Source organism: Lutra lutra, chromosome 16, assembly GCF_902655055.1.
Source record: "Lutra lutra chromosome 16, mLutLut1.2, whole genome shotgun sequence".
NCBI lineage: Eukaryota > Metazoa > Chordata > Mammalia > Carnivora > Mustelidae > Lutra > Lutra lutra.
In genome coordinates this window covers 53,056,694-53,070,887 of record NC_062293.1, presented here as the reverse complement: position 1 = coordinate 53,070,887, position 14,194 = coordinate 53,056,694, and the positions used below count along the sequence as shown (strand labels likewise).

General features: G+C 40.2%; 1 pseudogene; it reads right to left on the bottom strand.

Annotated features, from left to right (window-relative positions):
• Positions 1-10,115: 10,115 nt before the first annotated feature.
• Positions 10,116-10,209, bottom strand: LOC125088237 (uncharacterized; annotated as a pseudogene).
• Between the last annotated feature and the right edge of the window lie 3,985 nt (positions 10,210-14,194).

The following is a 14,194-nucleotide window of genomic DNA, read 5'->3' as shown; positions in this document are numbered from 1 at the left end:
ATCACTTCTTAGTTTCAGGAATTTTATTTGTTGATTCTTCTGGATTTTCTACATAGATTTTCTACATGCCACCTGAAGGGACATTATTTCTCCCTTCCCAATCTGTGTACACTTTATTTCCTTTTCTTGTCTGATTGCATTAGCTAGAATTTCAGTATAATGTTAAAAAGTAGTGATGAGATGGGATATCCTTGTCTTGTTCCTGATCTTAGTGGGAAAGCTTCAAGCTTCTTTTTTTTTTTTTAAAGATTTTATTTATTTATTTGACAGAGAGAGATCACAAGTAGACAGAGAGGCAGGCAGAGAGAGAGAGAGAGAAGCAGGCTCCCCGCTGAGAAGAGAGCCCGATGCGGGGCTCAATCCCAGGACCCTGAGATCATGACCCGAGCCAAAGGCAGCGGCTTAACCCACTGAGCCACCCAGGCACCCCAGCTTCAAGCTTCTTAACATTAAGTCATTAAGTATGGTGTTATTTAGAGAGTTCTTGTAGATATTCTTTATTGAGTTGAAGATGTTCCTATATATATTCTTAGTGTACTGAGAGGTTTTTTAAATTTTTATTTATTTATTTCTTAATCATAAATGACTGTGGATTCTGTCAAATGTTTTTTCTGTCATTTATTGACATAATCAGGTAACTTATTTTTTAGCCTGTCAATATGATGGTTTACATTAATTTATTCTGAATGTTGAGCCCGTTTTGTTTTGAATACCTGTGATGACTCTCACTTGGTTTTACACGTTGTTGGATTTGATTTGCTATTATTTTGTTGAGGATTTTGGCATTTTTATTCATGAGAGATATTTGTCCATTCTCTTTCCTCGCAATGTTTTTGCCTGGTTTTGATATTAGGGCAAAGCTGGTTTCATTGAATAAGTTAAGAAGTATTCCTTCTGCTTCTTTCTAGAAAGGGTTATAAAGAATTAATGTAATTTCTTCCTTGATATTCTTTTAAAAAAATCTGTTTTTTTCTTCTTCATTTGAAGGTTTTTAAAAAAATTTTGTTTATAGTAAAATACATATAACATAAAACATACCATCTTTGTTTGTTTTTATTATTAACATATAATATATTATTTGTTTTAAGGTTACAGGTCTGTGACTCACCATTCTTACACAATTCACAGTGCTCACCATAGCACATACCCACCCAGCCACCCCATCCCTTCTATCTCCTTCACTCCACCAACTCTCAGTTTGTTTCCTGAGATTAAGAGTCTCTTATGGTTTGTCTCCCTCTCTGGTTTCATCCCATTTCATTTTTTTCTCTTTCCCCCATGATCCTCTGCCTTGTTTCTCAAATTCCACATACCAGCGAGATCATATGATTATTGTCTTTCTCTGACTTATTTCACTTAGCATAATACCCTCTATTTCCATCCAGATGATTGCAAATGGCAAAATTTTGTGTTTTTTGATGGCTACATAGTATTCCATTGTGTATATATACCACATCTTCTTTATCCATTCATCTGTCAATGGACATCTAAGCTCTTTCCATAGTTTGGCTATTGTGGACATTGCTGCTGTAAACATTCGGGTGCACGTGCCCCTTTGGATCACTACGTTTGTATCTTTAGGGTAAATATCCAATAGTGCAATTGCTGGGTCATAGGGTAGCTCTATTTTCAGCTTTTTGAGGAACCTCCATACTGTTCTCCAGAGTGGCTGCACTAGCCTGCATTCCCGCCAACAGTGTAGGAGGGTTCCCCTTTCTCCACATACTCACCAACACCTGTCATTTCCTGGCTTATTAATTTTAGCCATTCTGACTGGTGTCAGGTGGTATCTCATTGTGTGTTTTTTTTTTTAAGATTTTATTTATTTATTTGACAGAGATCACAAGTAGGCAGAGAGGCAGGCAGAGAAAGGTGGGGGAAGCAGGCTCCCCACTGAGCAGAGAGCCTGAGGCAGGGCTCCATCCCAGGACCCTGAGATCATGACTTGAGCTGAAGGCAGAGGCTTTAACCCACTGAGCCACCCAGGCGCCCCCACACTGTGGTTTTGATTTGTATTTCCCTGATGCCGAGTGATGTTGAACACTTTTTCATGTGTCTGTTGGCCATTTGGAAATCTTCTTTGAAGAAATGTCTGTTCATGAATAAAACATATCATCTTAACCATTTAAAATCCAATAACCTGGTTATTTAACCAGGTGTACAGTTCAGTAGTGTTAAGTAGAGTCACATTGTTGTGCAACCAATCCCCAGAATGCTTTTCTTCTTGAAAAATTGAAACTCTGTGTTCATTAGACAGTTCCCCATTTCTCTCTCCCCTAGACCCTGGTGACCAGATTTCTACTTTCTATCTCTCTGAATTTGGCTACTGCAGATACCTTACATAAGTGGAGTCACATAGCCTTAGTCCTTTTATGATTGGTTTATTTCATATTTCATTCAGCATATTGTCCTTAAGATCATCCATGTTGTAGCAGGTGTCAGAATTTCCTTCCTTTTTAAGGCTGAATAATATTCCATTGTATGGATATACCACATTGTGTTTGTCTTTCTATCTGTGAGTGGATATTTGGGTTCTTTCTCTTTGTGCTAATAGGTACTTCCTTAAGTCTTGGGAGTTTGGGATAGGGCTGCAATACATAGTTGCATTCATTGTTTTGTGCATGAGTTTGTTATCATTTGCAGTGATCCTGGGTTTGAATGAACTGAGAAAGCTCAATTTCCTTTGTTTTTGTGGTGTCTTGCTAGATGCTTTATGTATATTATGTCATTTAATCATAACAATTAGTTACTCTAGCTGTTATTATTATTCCTATAATATAGAGGGAAACCTGAGACTCATTAATATTCTGTGACTTGCTCAAAGTCTGACAGCCAGGCAGGAGTGGAGCTGGGATTCAGTTCTAGGACATATGATTTATATACATTTTAATCTGAGTTACTACCTTAGAATACCCTGTCTCATCTGAAAGGGAACTCAGCTCAAATCTTCCTTCATGATTTCAGCAATAACAAAATGTACACACAATTTAATATAGTTGTTTTGGGGGTGATTGATTATATATCTATTTGGCTTTTATCTTTGTATCTTATTTACCTTTTTTATTCTGACTAGGGTTACCATTCCATTCACCATCTTTCTTTTCTTTTGTAGGAACACTTAACAAGAAACCAATTTTCTTTCTTTCTTTTTTTTTTTTTTAAGATTTTATTTATTTGACAGAGAGAGAGACATAGTGAGAGAGGGGACACAAGCAGGGGGAGTGGGAGAGGGAGAAGCAGGCTTCCAGCTGAGCAGGGAGCCCAATGCAGGGCTTGATCCCTGGGATCACGACCTGAGCCAAAGGTGGAGGCTTAACGACTGAGCCACCCAGGTGCCCCAAGAAACCAATTTTCTTAACAAGTCTTTAGGTGTACATTATTGTTGGCTATAAGTATAATATTGGAAAATAGATCTCTAGAGTTTATGAATCTTGCCTCATTGAAACTTTATGCCTGTTGATTAGTAATTCCCCATTTTTCCAATGCCCCCAGCCCCTGGCAATTATCATTCCACTTCAGATTTTATGAATTTGACTATCTTCAACACCTCTTATAAGTGGAATGAACTGAAGTGGCAGTTTATTTGTTGTTCTGGGACTGGCTTATTTCACTTAGCATAATGCCCTCAAGATTCATCCATGTCACATACTGCAAATTTCCTTCTTTTTTAGGGCTGAATAAGATTCCATTGTATGTATATACCTTTCACTATCCATTCATTTGTTGATGGATATTTAAATTTTTTCCACACTTGGCTATTGTGAATACTGCTGCAATGGGTATAGTAGTGTTAATATTTCTTGGAGATTCTGATTTCTTTTGGATAAATATCCAGAAGAGGGATTGCTGGATCACAGGGTAGTTCTATTTTTTAATTTTTTAAGGAACCTCCATATTGTTTTCCATAGTGGCTGTGCCACTTTGCTTTCTCACCAACAGTGCACGAAGTTTCCAATTTCTTTTCATCTTTGGGTTTTTAGAGGGTTTTTTTGTGGTTGTTATTGATTTAGAGGGGTTTCGTATCTATTTGGGAAGTTAGCTCTTTATCAAATTAATGGTTTGAAAATATTTTCTCCCATTCTTTAGGTTTCCTTTTCACTCTCTTTTGTTATTGTTGTGCAGAAGCTTTTTAGTTTAATGTAGTCCTACTTTTTTATTTTTGTTTTTGTTTCCTGTGTTTTTAGGGTTACCATCTTTCTATTTTCTACCATCATTAAGAAAAAATTTCAAAGCTAAGTGTACATAGTTAGGATACTTTCGGCTGTTAACAAAAAACTCTGACTCAAACTGCTTAAGCAGTATAGACATTTAGTTTTTAACATAGCAGTAAGTCCAGAGGGGGAGTGGACACTGAGATTAATTGATGTTAGGATTGGTTAATACTAAACTTAGAATATTCTGAGATGCCCAGGAGCTGGTATTCTTGGTGTTGGCTTCCTCTCCAAGCTGGGAACAAGATGGCTGAGGAAGTTCTAGGCATCATATACACACACACAATGCCTTAAGAAGAGAGGTCTCATCTTATATCTCCTCAGGAGTAGGGAAGCTCTCCCCAGGCACATCGTAGCCAACTCTTCTATTTTTTTTTTCATTGCCCAGAATTGAGTCACATGCCCACTCTGAAACAGTCAAGGTTAGCCAATCATATTGATGTTAGAGTGTCAAGCTCAGTGATAACCATTTGAATATACAGTGTATATGCAAATATTTTGTAGACTGCAATATGTTATACAGATAACTGTAATTACCAAGTAGGATAGATAGCACATCTGCTTCTTTTCTTATAATAAAAAATTCATTTTACTAGAATTAAAATAATTTTATAGAGGTAGCCATGAGATAGGAACCACATAGGTTCCTATGATGCATATATCAGGAGGATGGGGGTGAGTGGGAAGGGACAGGGAAAAGCATGCTGGAAAAGGGTCCTACACAAATAAGGCCAGACAATTGAGAAGAAACAGGAAGCAGTCCTGGACTGGATTGTGTGGCATGATGTGGCAAGAGGAGAGTTTGGAAGAGTAGATGTGAGTAGACCATTAAGGGCCATGAAAAACAGGTTCAAAGAATTGACATCTGCAATAAATTTATACAACAACAACAACAACAAAAAGGATGTGTATGGAAATTTAAGGAAAGCTATGTCAGCAAATAAGACATGATAGTCTATTCTACTGCATGATAAAATCCAACTCTCTAAATCCTACTTTCCATCTAACTAGTCACTGTGCTGCATCCTCTCCCCATAAGTCTCCAAGTTTTCATGGGTGAGAGTGGTCAAGGATTAGAAGGCAGGACTTCATGTTCTTCCCTACACCTTTCTTTCTGCTCTTCTTTTTTATTCTCTTGGAGTTACCCTTTGGCTGATCTTTACTCTGGGGTGCTCTCGGATTCTGTAGCTCTCAGTACACAAGAGGCAGGGAATGCCTGTTGAACAGAAGTCTTGGATTTATCTCTCTCTTTTTTTAAGGTTAACATTCTTTCATTTTCAATCACTCTCTTCTTTGCCTAACCTTAAGAAGGCACCTGGGAAATTTATTCATCCAGCTAAGTGTTTTCAGGAACAAAGATGTTTCTGTTCCCGGTGCTCAGCACCTCAGCTGTTTGATAAAAAGTCTCTGAAATATTAGCCCAGTTGGAGCAAAATTCCTTAAAGTTGGATTCAGGGGTCCTGGGGGACCCACAGATGGGCTTCAAGGGCCACATGAACTCTCTGACATCATATGGATTTGGTATGGCAAGTGCATTTTTCTCAGAACTTGGCCAAATATATTCATATGTTATACTTTAAAATACATGTATTAAAATTCTCTAGGTAGTAGTAACCTACAAAAAAAGATTAAGAATCCCTGTAAGACTCAATCTGAAAAAAGGCTCAGTGGTCAGTATTTATAGCCATTCTACTCGAGCCACTTAGACTAAGTCAGTAGTGAGTAGGAAAAAGAAGGCAAGGATTCAAAACTGGAGCATTGAATGCTATGCTCACCAGGTTTGTAATTCTCCTTCCATCCCATCTCCTGCAAAGACCTAGTGCCTACCCTTCTCTATGCCCTGGGACCGTGAGCCCTAGCAATCTTACCTAGGCTTGCTTGAAATGTGGCACCTGTCCTGGTCTTGTCTGCGGGAAGACAAGAGGAAAGCAATGTCAATGAACTTCTTCTCTGCCCACTCCCTGCTTTGTGTTCAGGTTCTGGAAGTGATTGATAGAGTCTCTCCACAACTACAGCTCCTCTCGGATGGCTCTTTCTCCATGGCTCCAGTTCTCCCAGTCTTGGGTACCCTCTACCACTCTCCTGTTGCTTCTTCAGCCCTGGGGTGGAATTGACCTCCACTGTTGCTTCCTCAACCCCCTTTACTGGTTTCCTTCACCCTATTGACACCTCTATAACCAGTCCCTCATTAAACTCTCTATCTGAACCATTTGAGGCAAATGTTTCCCACCAGGACCTTGAATAATTCCCTCACTAATTACCAACTCACAGACTGTGATATTCTGTGACGAGATGGTCACTGAATATGAACCCCATGTTCCTGAATCCATAAATCAGCATTTAATGACATAAATACAAAGATTTAAAATCCCAGACAATGACTGAGGTCTTCCCATCCTACAATTGTCACGTTGCTCAGGGCCCTCTACTCTGGTTAGCGGCCTCATTCCCACATGGTAGAGGCAGACACATGCCAGCAGAAAGAAGGCAGTTCGATTTCAGCATGTTTATAAAAATTAGCGATAGAGACATGGTCTTGGAAGCTGGGGTTTCCTGCGGCAAGAGCTGGGCTTTTTAAGAGAGAGCTTCTTGAGCCAAAAGGACTCAGGATCTGGCAGACTTGGAGGATAGAGTTACTGCCATAAACCACAGTGCACAGTGATGTAAAATAACTTTTCCAAACCCCAAGCAGATCCAGGGTAGCAGTGGGCAGTAAAGGAGAGGTGGGAGAAGACATGATTGGCAGTGGTGCTAGTCAGTTCCTGAAAAAAACTACATACAAACCTCTGCCGAATCAAGCCCCAGAGGAGAACCAAGAGTCCATGGAGAATTTTAGAGAGCTTGCCCCTTACATTTCAGGTCAAGTCCATGAAAGCCAGAAGCCTACTAGGGTTCCCCTTCTCTGAGCTTATGAAACAGACATGATGATGTGGCATGGCGTCTTTAGGAATAGTGGACCCAATGTAAATTCCCTCCTCTGAGTCCTCCATGACCTGACCATGGTGCAAGATGGGAACATCAGAGTTCCCTGCACTTCCGGGAGGGACATGATAGAGGAGGTGGCAGGTCAGGAGATGAGACAGGATTAGGTTGGGATGAAGTAATACAGAATGGACCTGGAACCAGAGAGAGAGGTATAGACAGTCTCCAGTGGGTCTAGCAGGGGCCACTTGAAAAACTCAGAACAGGGGAGCCACAACAGCATGGAATTCTAGATAGATTGAGATATCCCCTCTCACCAAAACCTGACACCGGACCACCACCAGGGATGGTAGAGGAAAACTGCAGCTGGACCAGGTGTGTATCCAAAAGAGATTACATACAATTTAGAACTGGCTGCATTTATCTTGAACTGGAAAGTTCCCATTTTCTACCAGCATCAGAATGGGCTTTGATAGCTTTGTGAAATTCAATTATAGAGAAATTAAGAGAGTTCTTTTATTTATTTATTTTTTTCTGCCTAAGCTTGTCACTGTGACACTTGTAACTTCTCAACCTTATCCTCAATCTCTATGTGTGAAATTGGCACAGTGAATGCTCCTCCTTACTTTTTCTCAGGGCCAGGTGGATCCTGGGGCCTCTAAACAGGTGAGTCAAGAAAGGAAACTCAGGATAGAAACACTTCATGCACACATGCGTGCATCCACCTGAAGCCTTTGGTTTCAAGTCAAAGTATTGGTTTACAAATGGGTATATTTTGCATCAATTTTGTTCACCTTCACTTGATGCAAATCATCAACATTTGATTGATGATTTAAAGACACGGATTTAGGGCACTGGGGTGGCTCAGTAGGTTAAGCAGCTGCCTTCTGCTTGGATCATGACCCCAAGGTCCTGGGATTGAGTCCTACATCTGGGCTCTGTTTCTCTCTCTGCCCCTTCCTCCTGCTCTTCTCTCTCTTGTTATCTGTCTGTCTCTCTCAAGTAAATAAATAAAATCTTAAAAAAAAATATAAAGGCATGAATTTAAAAGGACTGACAAAAAAGGTTGCTTTCTTCTTTCATATTTTAGGTTACTTTAAATGAAATAGCATATTATGAAACTGGGGGTAATAGTGGCCTTTTACTACTTTATGTTGTCAGATTATCCTCGAACTATTTTGTGCACTTCTCAGGCCACAATGCAAGGGGGGTGTGGCCCAGGGGACATCTTTCAGGGGAGGGCAAGATGGCAGCTAGTGAAGATTGCCCAGGGCTACCGAACATGCCATCTGAGGAGATGTTGAGAAAACCATGGTACATAAGGAATAATCTGAAGAAAGGAAGATTCAGAAGGACCCTAGGGGCAGTTTTCAAGATTCTGAAAGTCAACTGGTACTGGAAGACAGATTAGACTTTTACATTCCCAAATTATAAAAGTGAAACCCAAATTCAGTTTCTGGTGAATTGCATTCCGTAGGAGATGAGCGTGAGTGGAACCTTGTCCTAGGACACTGTTGAGGGGTGTCGAGACTTGGTTGGGGGTCCTATGGATCCTTTCATCCCTGCCATTCCGTGATTTGATGAAATTTCCATGCTGGGTAAACTTAAACAGAACCATGACCACTTTTTTCCCCTCCTTTTACATTTTTTTTCCTGGCCCGTTAACAAAGATTTAATGACCCACTAATGCTTGAGGCGCTCTTGAAAAACCACTGTCGGATTAGCACTTGGCTTTCTAAAAATTAATCTTTTTTTGGTTTGTTGCCTTTTCTCCCATGTAAGGTTCACGGCTGTATCTCTCTCCCCACCCCTGTTTTGGGAACTGGGCCTGGGCGAGTAAGATTTGCCTGCTGTTGGGTCCCAACTGAAACATAACCAGATGAGGGTTGTGTGCTTTGCCCTTAGAATTGAGCCTTCTCCTCCAGCTCCCCCAGAATCTGTGCTCTCCTCCCAAGGCTCACGGCTCCATCTTTGTTATAGGCGATGACTGGGACAAGCTATAGGGAGCTATGGCCTCCAAGATTTCCCTTCCTGTCTATTTGGGTGTTGAGAGAGACCTCAATCATAACAACGAGGAGGGGTAAATTTAGAGGGAGCCTGTGGTTCTAATTTGCTACAACAAATTATTCCTAAATCCAGTTCTCCATGTGGGAACATTTCAGTGGTTCCCAAATGGAAGAAAAAAAAAAAGTGGAATTCTTATCTGGGTTCATACAGTGATATGTGACACATGACTTCCAGTGTTTTTAAATTCCACAAAGACAGAAGTTGAGCCTGGACTGTCTTCCCTCTCCTTCCCAAGCGTCTCGATCCCATTTATCCTTAAACACTCCTGAGGAGTAGTTTTCTCCCCAACCCCAGTCAGAGGAAATCTCTTCTTTTGCAGATTTTCCACAGCATGTTGTGTACGTACCTGCCTCAGATAAATTTCATCACAAGTTGTTTTTTCTACCATTGTCTTCTCCACAAGATTGGTTAGCTCTCAACGGCACGTTTGTCTTTATATTTGTCCCAGGGTACTTGGTGTGAACGCCTGTGAGTTGGCAGGTGGCAGGTTATTTGTGGAGCGAACAGATGAACAAATTCATCGTACCTTGTTTTCTCATCATAGTCTTCTCCTTGTTGGAGAAAATATGTCAACTGTGGAGAGCAGCTACCTGCTAGAGCAGGAGGAAACTCTAAAGAGAATAAATGAGTTAGATACTTTGATACTTCCTAATCATTGTCACGGAAGTGAATCTGGGCGTGATGAACTTCATTGTTAGTCTTCATTCTAGAAAGTTTTATTTCCCCCACTCCAAGATGGCTCTTTCAAATCAAAATTGAAGGTTTGAAAAGGTCGCAAATGGATTCTCTGGATTTATACTAGGAACTCCTAGAGAGCCCAAACCATCTTGTTTATTTTTTTCCCATGGATGCACTTGGCCTCATCCCAGGCAACTGCGGTGCTTTGATAAATATTTAATAAATTTCTGAAAAAACACAAGAAGGTAAGGATTCATTTTAATGTATGTCATCCATGTTCATCTTCTTTGCATCATTCCAATTTTAGTAGATGTGCTGCTGAAGGGAGCACATCAATTTAATGTATATTTGACTCCATCTGATGCCAAAATGTCAGCAACCCAGAATTTTACTTCTTACTCATTAGTATAGCTTCAATCTAGAGGATCAAAGACATGAAACTAAAAAGTGGGCAAACGTTTCAGTTCCTAGTAGGTTAGAATTATGATAGTGGCAGTAACGAAAAAATAAATGTACTAACAGAATTGTGGTTGGTTCTGTGGCCTTATATAGACCTAGCTAAGTAGAATTGTTCTAGTGAATAATGGATGTGGGGTGATGGCCATCTACTGTTTAATGGTTTTCAAACTAATGTTTAAAGGGAAATGAGTGGTTTATACCAGAATCCAAATCATAGACTTCTCAGCCAATAGTAAAAATGAGTGTTGATCTTGGATTAGTGATGGGAGTACATTAATAAGAAGGCTGAAAGATTATATTATCTTTGTGGGTTGAACAAATAGATTTACACAGCAAATCTCTTTTGTGGAATAATAAGAGTAATATTATATATGGATAGTGAGGAAGACATTCTATTTGGAGTCTAGAGACCGGGATCATTTTCTTGGTCCTGTAATGAACTAGCTCCCTCCTCTGGAAACCTCCAGTTTTGTTCAGTTGTAGTGCTTGGAACTTTATTATAGTTAACTGCATAAATATTTTTATTCCATTATCTTTTCGAGGTCAGAGGCTCTCTTGTTTATCTTTGAATCCCCGGTGATTAGCGGAGTGTCTGGCAGTGTGAGTGCCCAATGCATATTCATGGAATGAATTGAAATGAAGGGATCTGATAAGATGATTAATTTCTGCTTCTGAGGGTCTGAGATTCTCAAGATCAGACAAATTCAACACACATGCAATTTAAACCATGTTCAAAGATTTTTCAGAGGGGAGCCACAGAGGGCTGTTGGTTCAATTTTTTTTCCCTCCCGGGTGAAGAGTGTAGTAATTCAGTCTGTAAGCTTTAGAGATAACAATAAAAACCATCAGACAGAAATGCCTATAGTTTTCTGGTATGAAAAACATAACCCCAACCCAATAGTATTCAGCTCATCTCTTTTCCCTCATTACCATAGGCTCTGGTGCCTCTTCCTTTAGGTTGCATATGCCTTCCTGACTATTTCAGTTTTCTCATATATTAAGATTCTCCTTCTCAACTTGGGCTACCCCAGTGTTTTTGGTTTCGTTTTATTTTTTTAAAAGATTTTATTTATTTATTTGAGAGAGAGAGAGAGAGAGAGAAAGAACCAGCAGGGGGAGTGACTGAGGGGGAAGCAGGCTCCCCCCCTGAGTAGGGAGCCTGATGCTGGGCTGGATCCCAAGACCCTGGGATCATGACCTGAGCCAAGGGCAGATACTCAACTGACTGAGCCACCCAGTTGCCCCTTTTGTTTTGTTTTAAACATCCTTTATATGTCTTCCACTTAAAAACAAAACAAAACAAAACAAAACAAAACAAAACAAAACAAAAAACAGATGGCTTTTGGATCCCACATCTCTATCCATCTCAGCCATACTTCTTCTTCTTCTTCTTTTTTTTTTTTTAAGAGAGAGAGAGAAAGAGCACACATGCAGCCATATTGGGGGTTGGGGGTTGGGGAGAGGCAGAGGGAGAGAGAGAATCTCAAGCAGGTGCCATACTCAGCACAGAGCCCTATGCGGGGATTGAACTCATGACCTGAGCAGATATCAAGAGTCGGATGCTTAATCAACTGAGCCATCCAGGTAATCCTCAGCCAGACTTCTTGAAAGAGTTGTCTCCACTTCCCCTCCATCCACCCTCTCTATCCTCTACAGTCTGCCATTTGCCCTCCATCATATCAGTTAGGGTAGCATTTGCTAAACCTATGATTGACTTGTTGCTGAAACAACAGAATTTTGATTGCTCTTTTTCAGTCTTCTTTTCAGGCTCATTGTTCTCAAGAATATCCTCAAAATTGGGAATTCCTTAAAACTCAATGCTAAGTCCAATTAGCATCTCATTTCATACTCTCACTATACTATATTCCAAGCCCATGTTTTTAATTGTTTCATAGAAACTGACTCTTGAACTCACACTTCCCAGCCCAGATCGCTTATCCCTAATGCCCTTTTGGTTGTCTCAAAGGTATCAAGACAGTCAGATGCCAAAACAACTCCTTTCTCTCCCTGCCACTGAAAACGGTGATCCTTTTTCAATATTTTCTGGTTTGGGAAGGGTTCTGACCATACATCCAGTTATAAAATTCATACCCACTCACTGGGTAGGACTCACATTGAAGTCCTTCACCGAATCCTATTGGTTTTTATCTCCCTACCATACACAATCTGCTATGTCTCTTCACCTCTACTGTCAACACTCTAGTCCAAGCTATTATTATCTGTTTCTTGGACTACTTAATGCCTTCAAAGTGGTCAACCCCATCTTCCCTTGCCTTCTTCCAACCCAGTCTCCAAAGTGTGAGCAGATGGATCTTATCAATACCACCATCTGCTTAAATTCTTCGTCCTACTTACAAACACATCAATGACTTCCCGCTGCTCTTAAAATGAAGAATAAAATGCCTAACAACCTTTCATAACTGCACGTGGTCCAGCCCCTACTTGGCTGTCTGAGGCATCACCCACCATTTGTTCTCCTCATTCTTTATATGCTTAGCCCTTGACTTTGTTTTGTCCAGTATATCTGTTCTTCTGTCTCTAATCACAACTCTTTATGATGATATGCTGCCAGTTGTTTGGAAACTGGCTGTCTGTGAAAACAAACCAGTGCTCTCCTCCCCAAATAAAAGAACAAAAACAAGATCCCTGATCTTGTAGCATTTGCTCATGTCTGCAGTGTAAATATTCCCAACGTGATATCAACTGGTTTGCAAAATTCCTGAAAATTCAGTTATCTGTTCTTAGGAGCCACTACGAGCTGGGTTCTATACACGTGACTGGAGCTCTTTTCTCTGATTGGATTCTTTACTCTTGTTGCTGTAAAAATGTCTTCTCAATTTGGAGAGCTCAACTCAATCATTACTTCCTCAGGGAAGCTTTTCTTGATTTCTCTGACTAGGTTCAGTCCTCCAACCATATGTTCTCCGAGCTCGTGCAATACCTCTTTATGGCACTTATCACATTGTACATTTACATTTATTTGATTAATGTCTCATTCCATGAGTAGACTTTTAAGCTTCACGAGTAGGAAGAACAGGTCTGCTTTTGATCAACATTGAATCCCCAGGGCTCAGCACAGTATATGGCATAGAATAAACACACAGTAGAATATCTGTCAAATGAATGGTCATAGAGATCTTCTTGGTTTACGGATGTCCATTTCTGCATGCATCTGGAACAGAAAATTTTGAAGCAGGATCACTAAAGTATTCACAGTGTGCTCAGATATGGCTTCTATCAGATCTACATCTAAAATTGATTGGTTCTTCTCAAGAACCCAAATACATTTGGTGGAAGGGAAAAACCATAACTGGGTTGAATCCAGTTCCTTGAGTTTGATAAATTATCTTTAGTTCATTGCTTGTTCTTCAGATAAATTATAGTTCCTCTGATTTCTGTTCCCGCCCCTCCTTCTTCCATAAGTAGAAAACCTGGGTTCAAAGGGGGAAAGGGCATGGATGGTGGAACCTCTTGACAGTAGAGAGGAACACTGGCATCAAACTGCCCTTTGAAAGTTCACTTTTACTCATCCTTGCACCACACAACTCTATCAGCTTCCCATGGACCCCGTAGAGGGTGACATAAAATATGAAACTTCTGTGGCTCCCAGAACTCTCCTTAAGCCTTTTCAAGACTCTTCCCACCTCAAACTGGAATGACCTTAGCCTCCATTGAACACATTTTGAACTTTCTCAAAGCTTTTCCCATGATATTCTTTTACTTTTAGTGTTTCTTCCTAAATCTTTGTTTTTTTTCCTAAATCTTATTCCAAGCTCACTTCCTCTCAAAGCTTTCCTTCTGTAGTCCAGCCCAAGGGGACCAAACTTACAGAGATGTGGCCAGCTTTGGTATTAAGT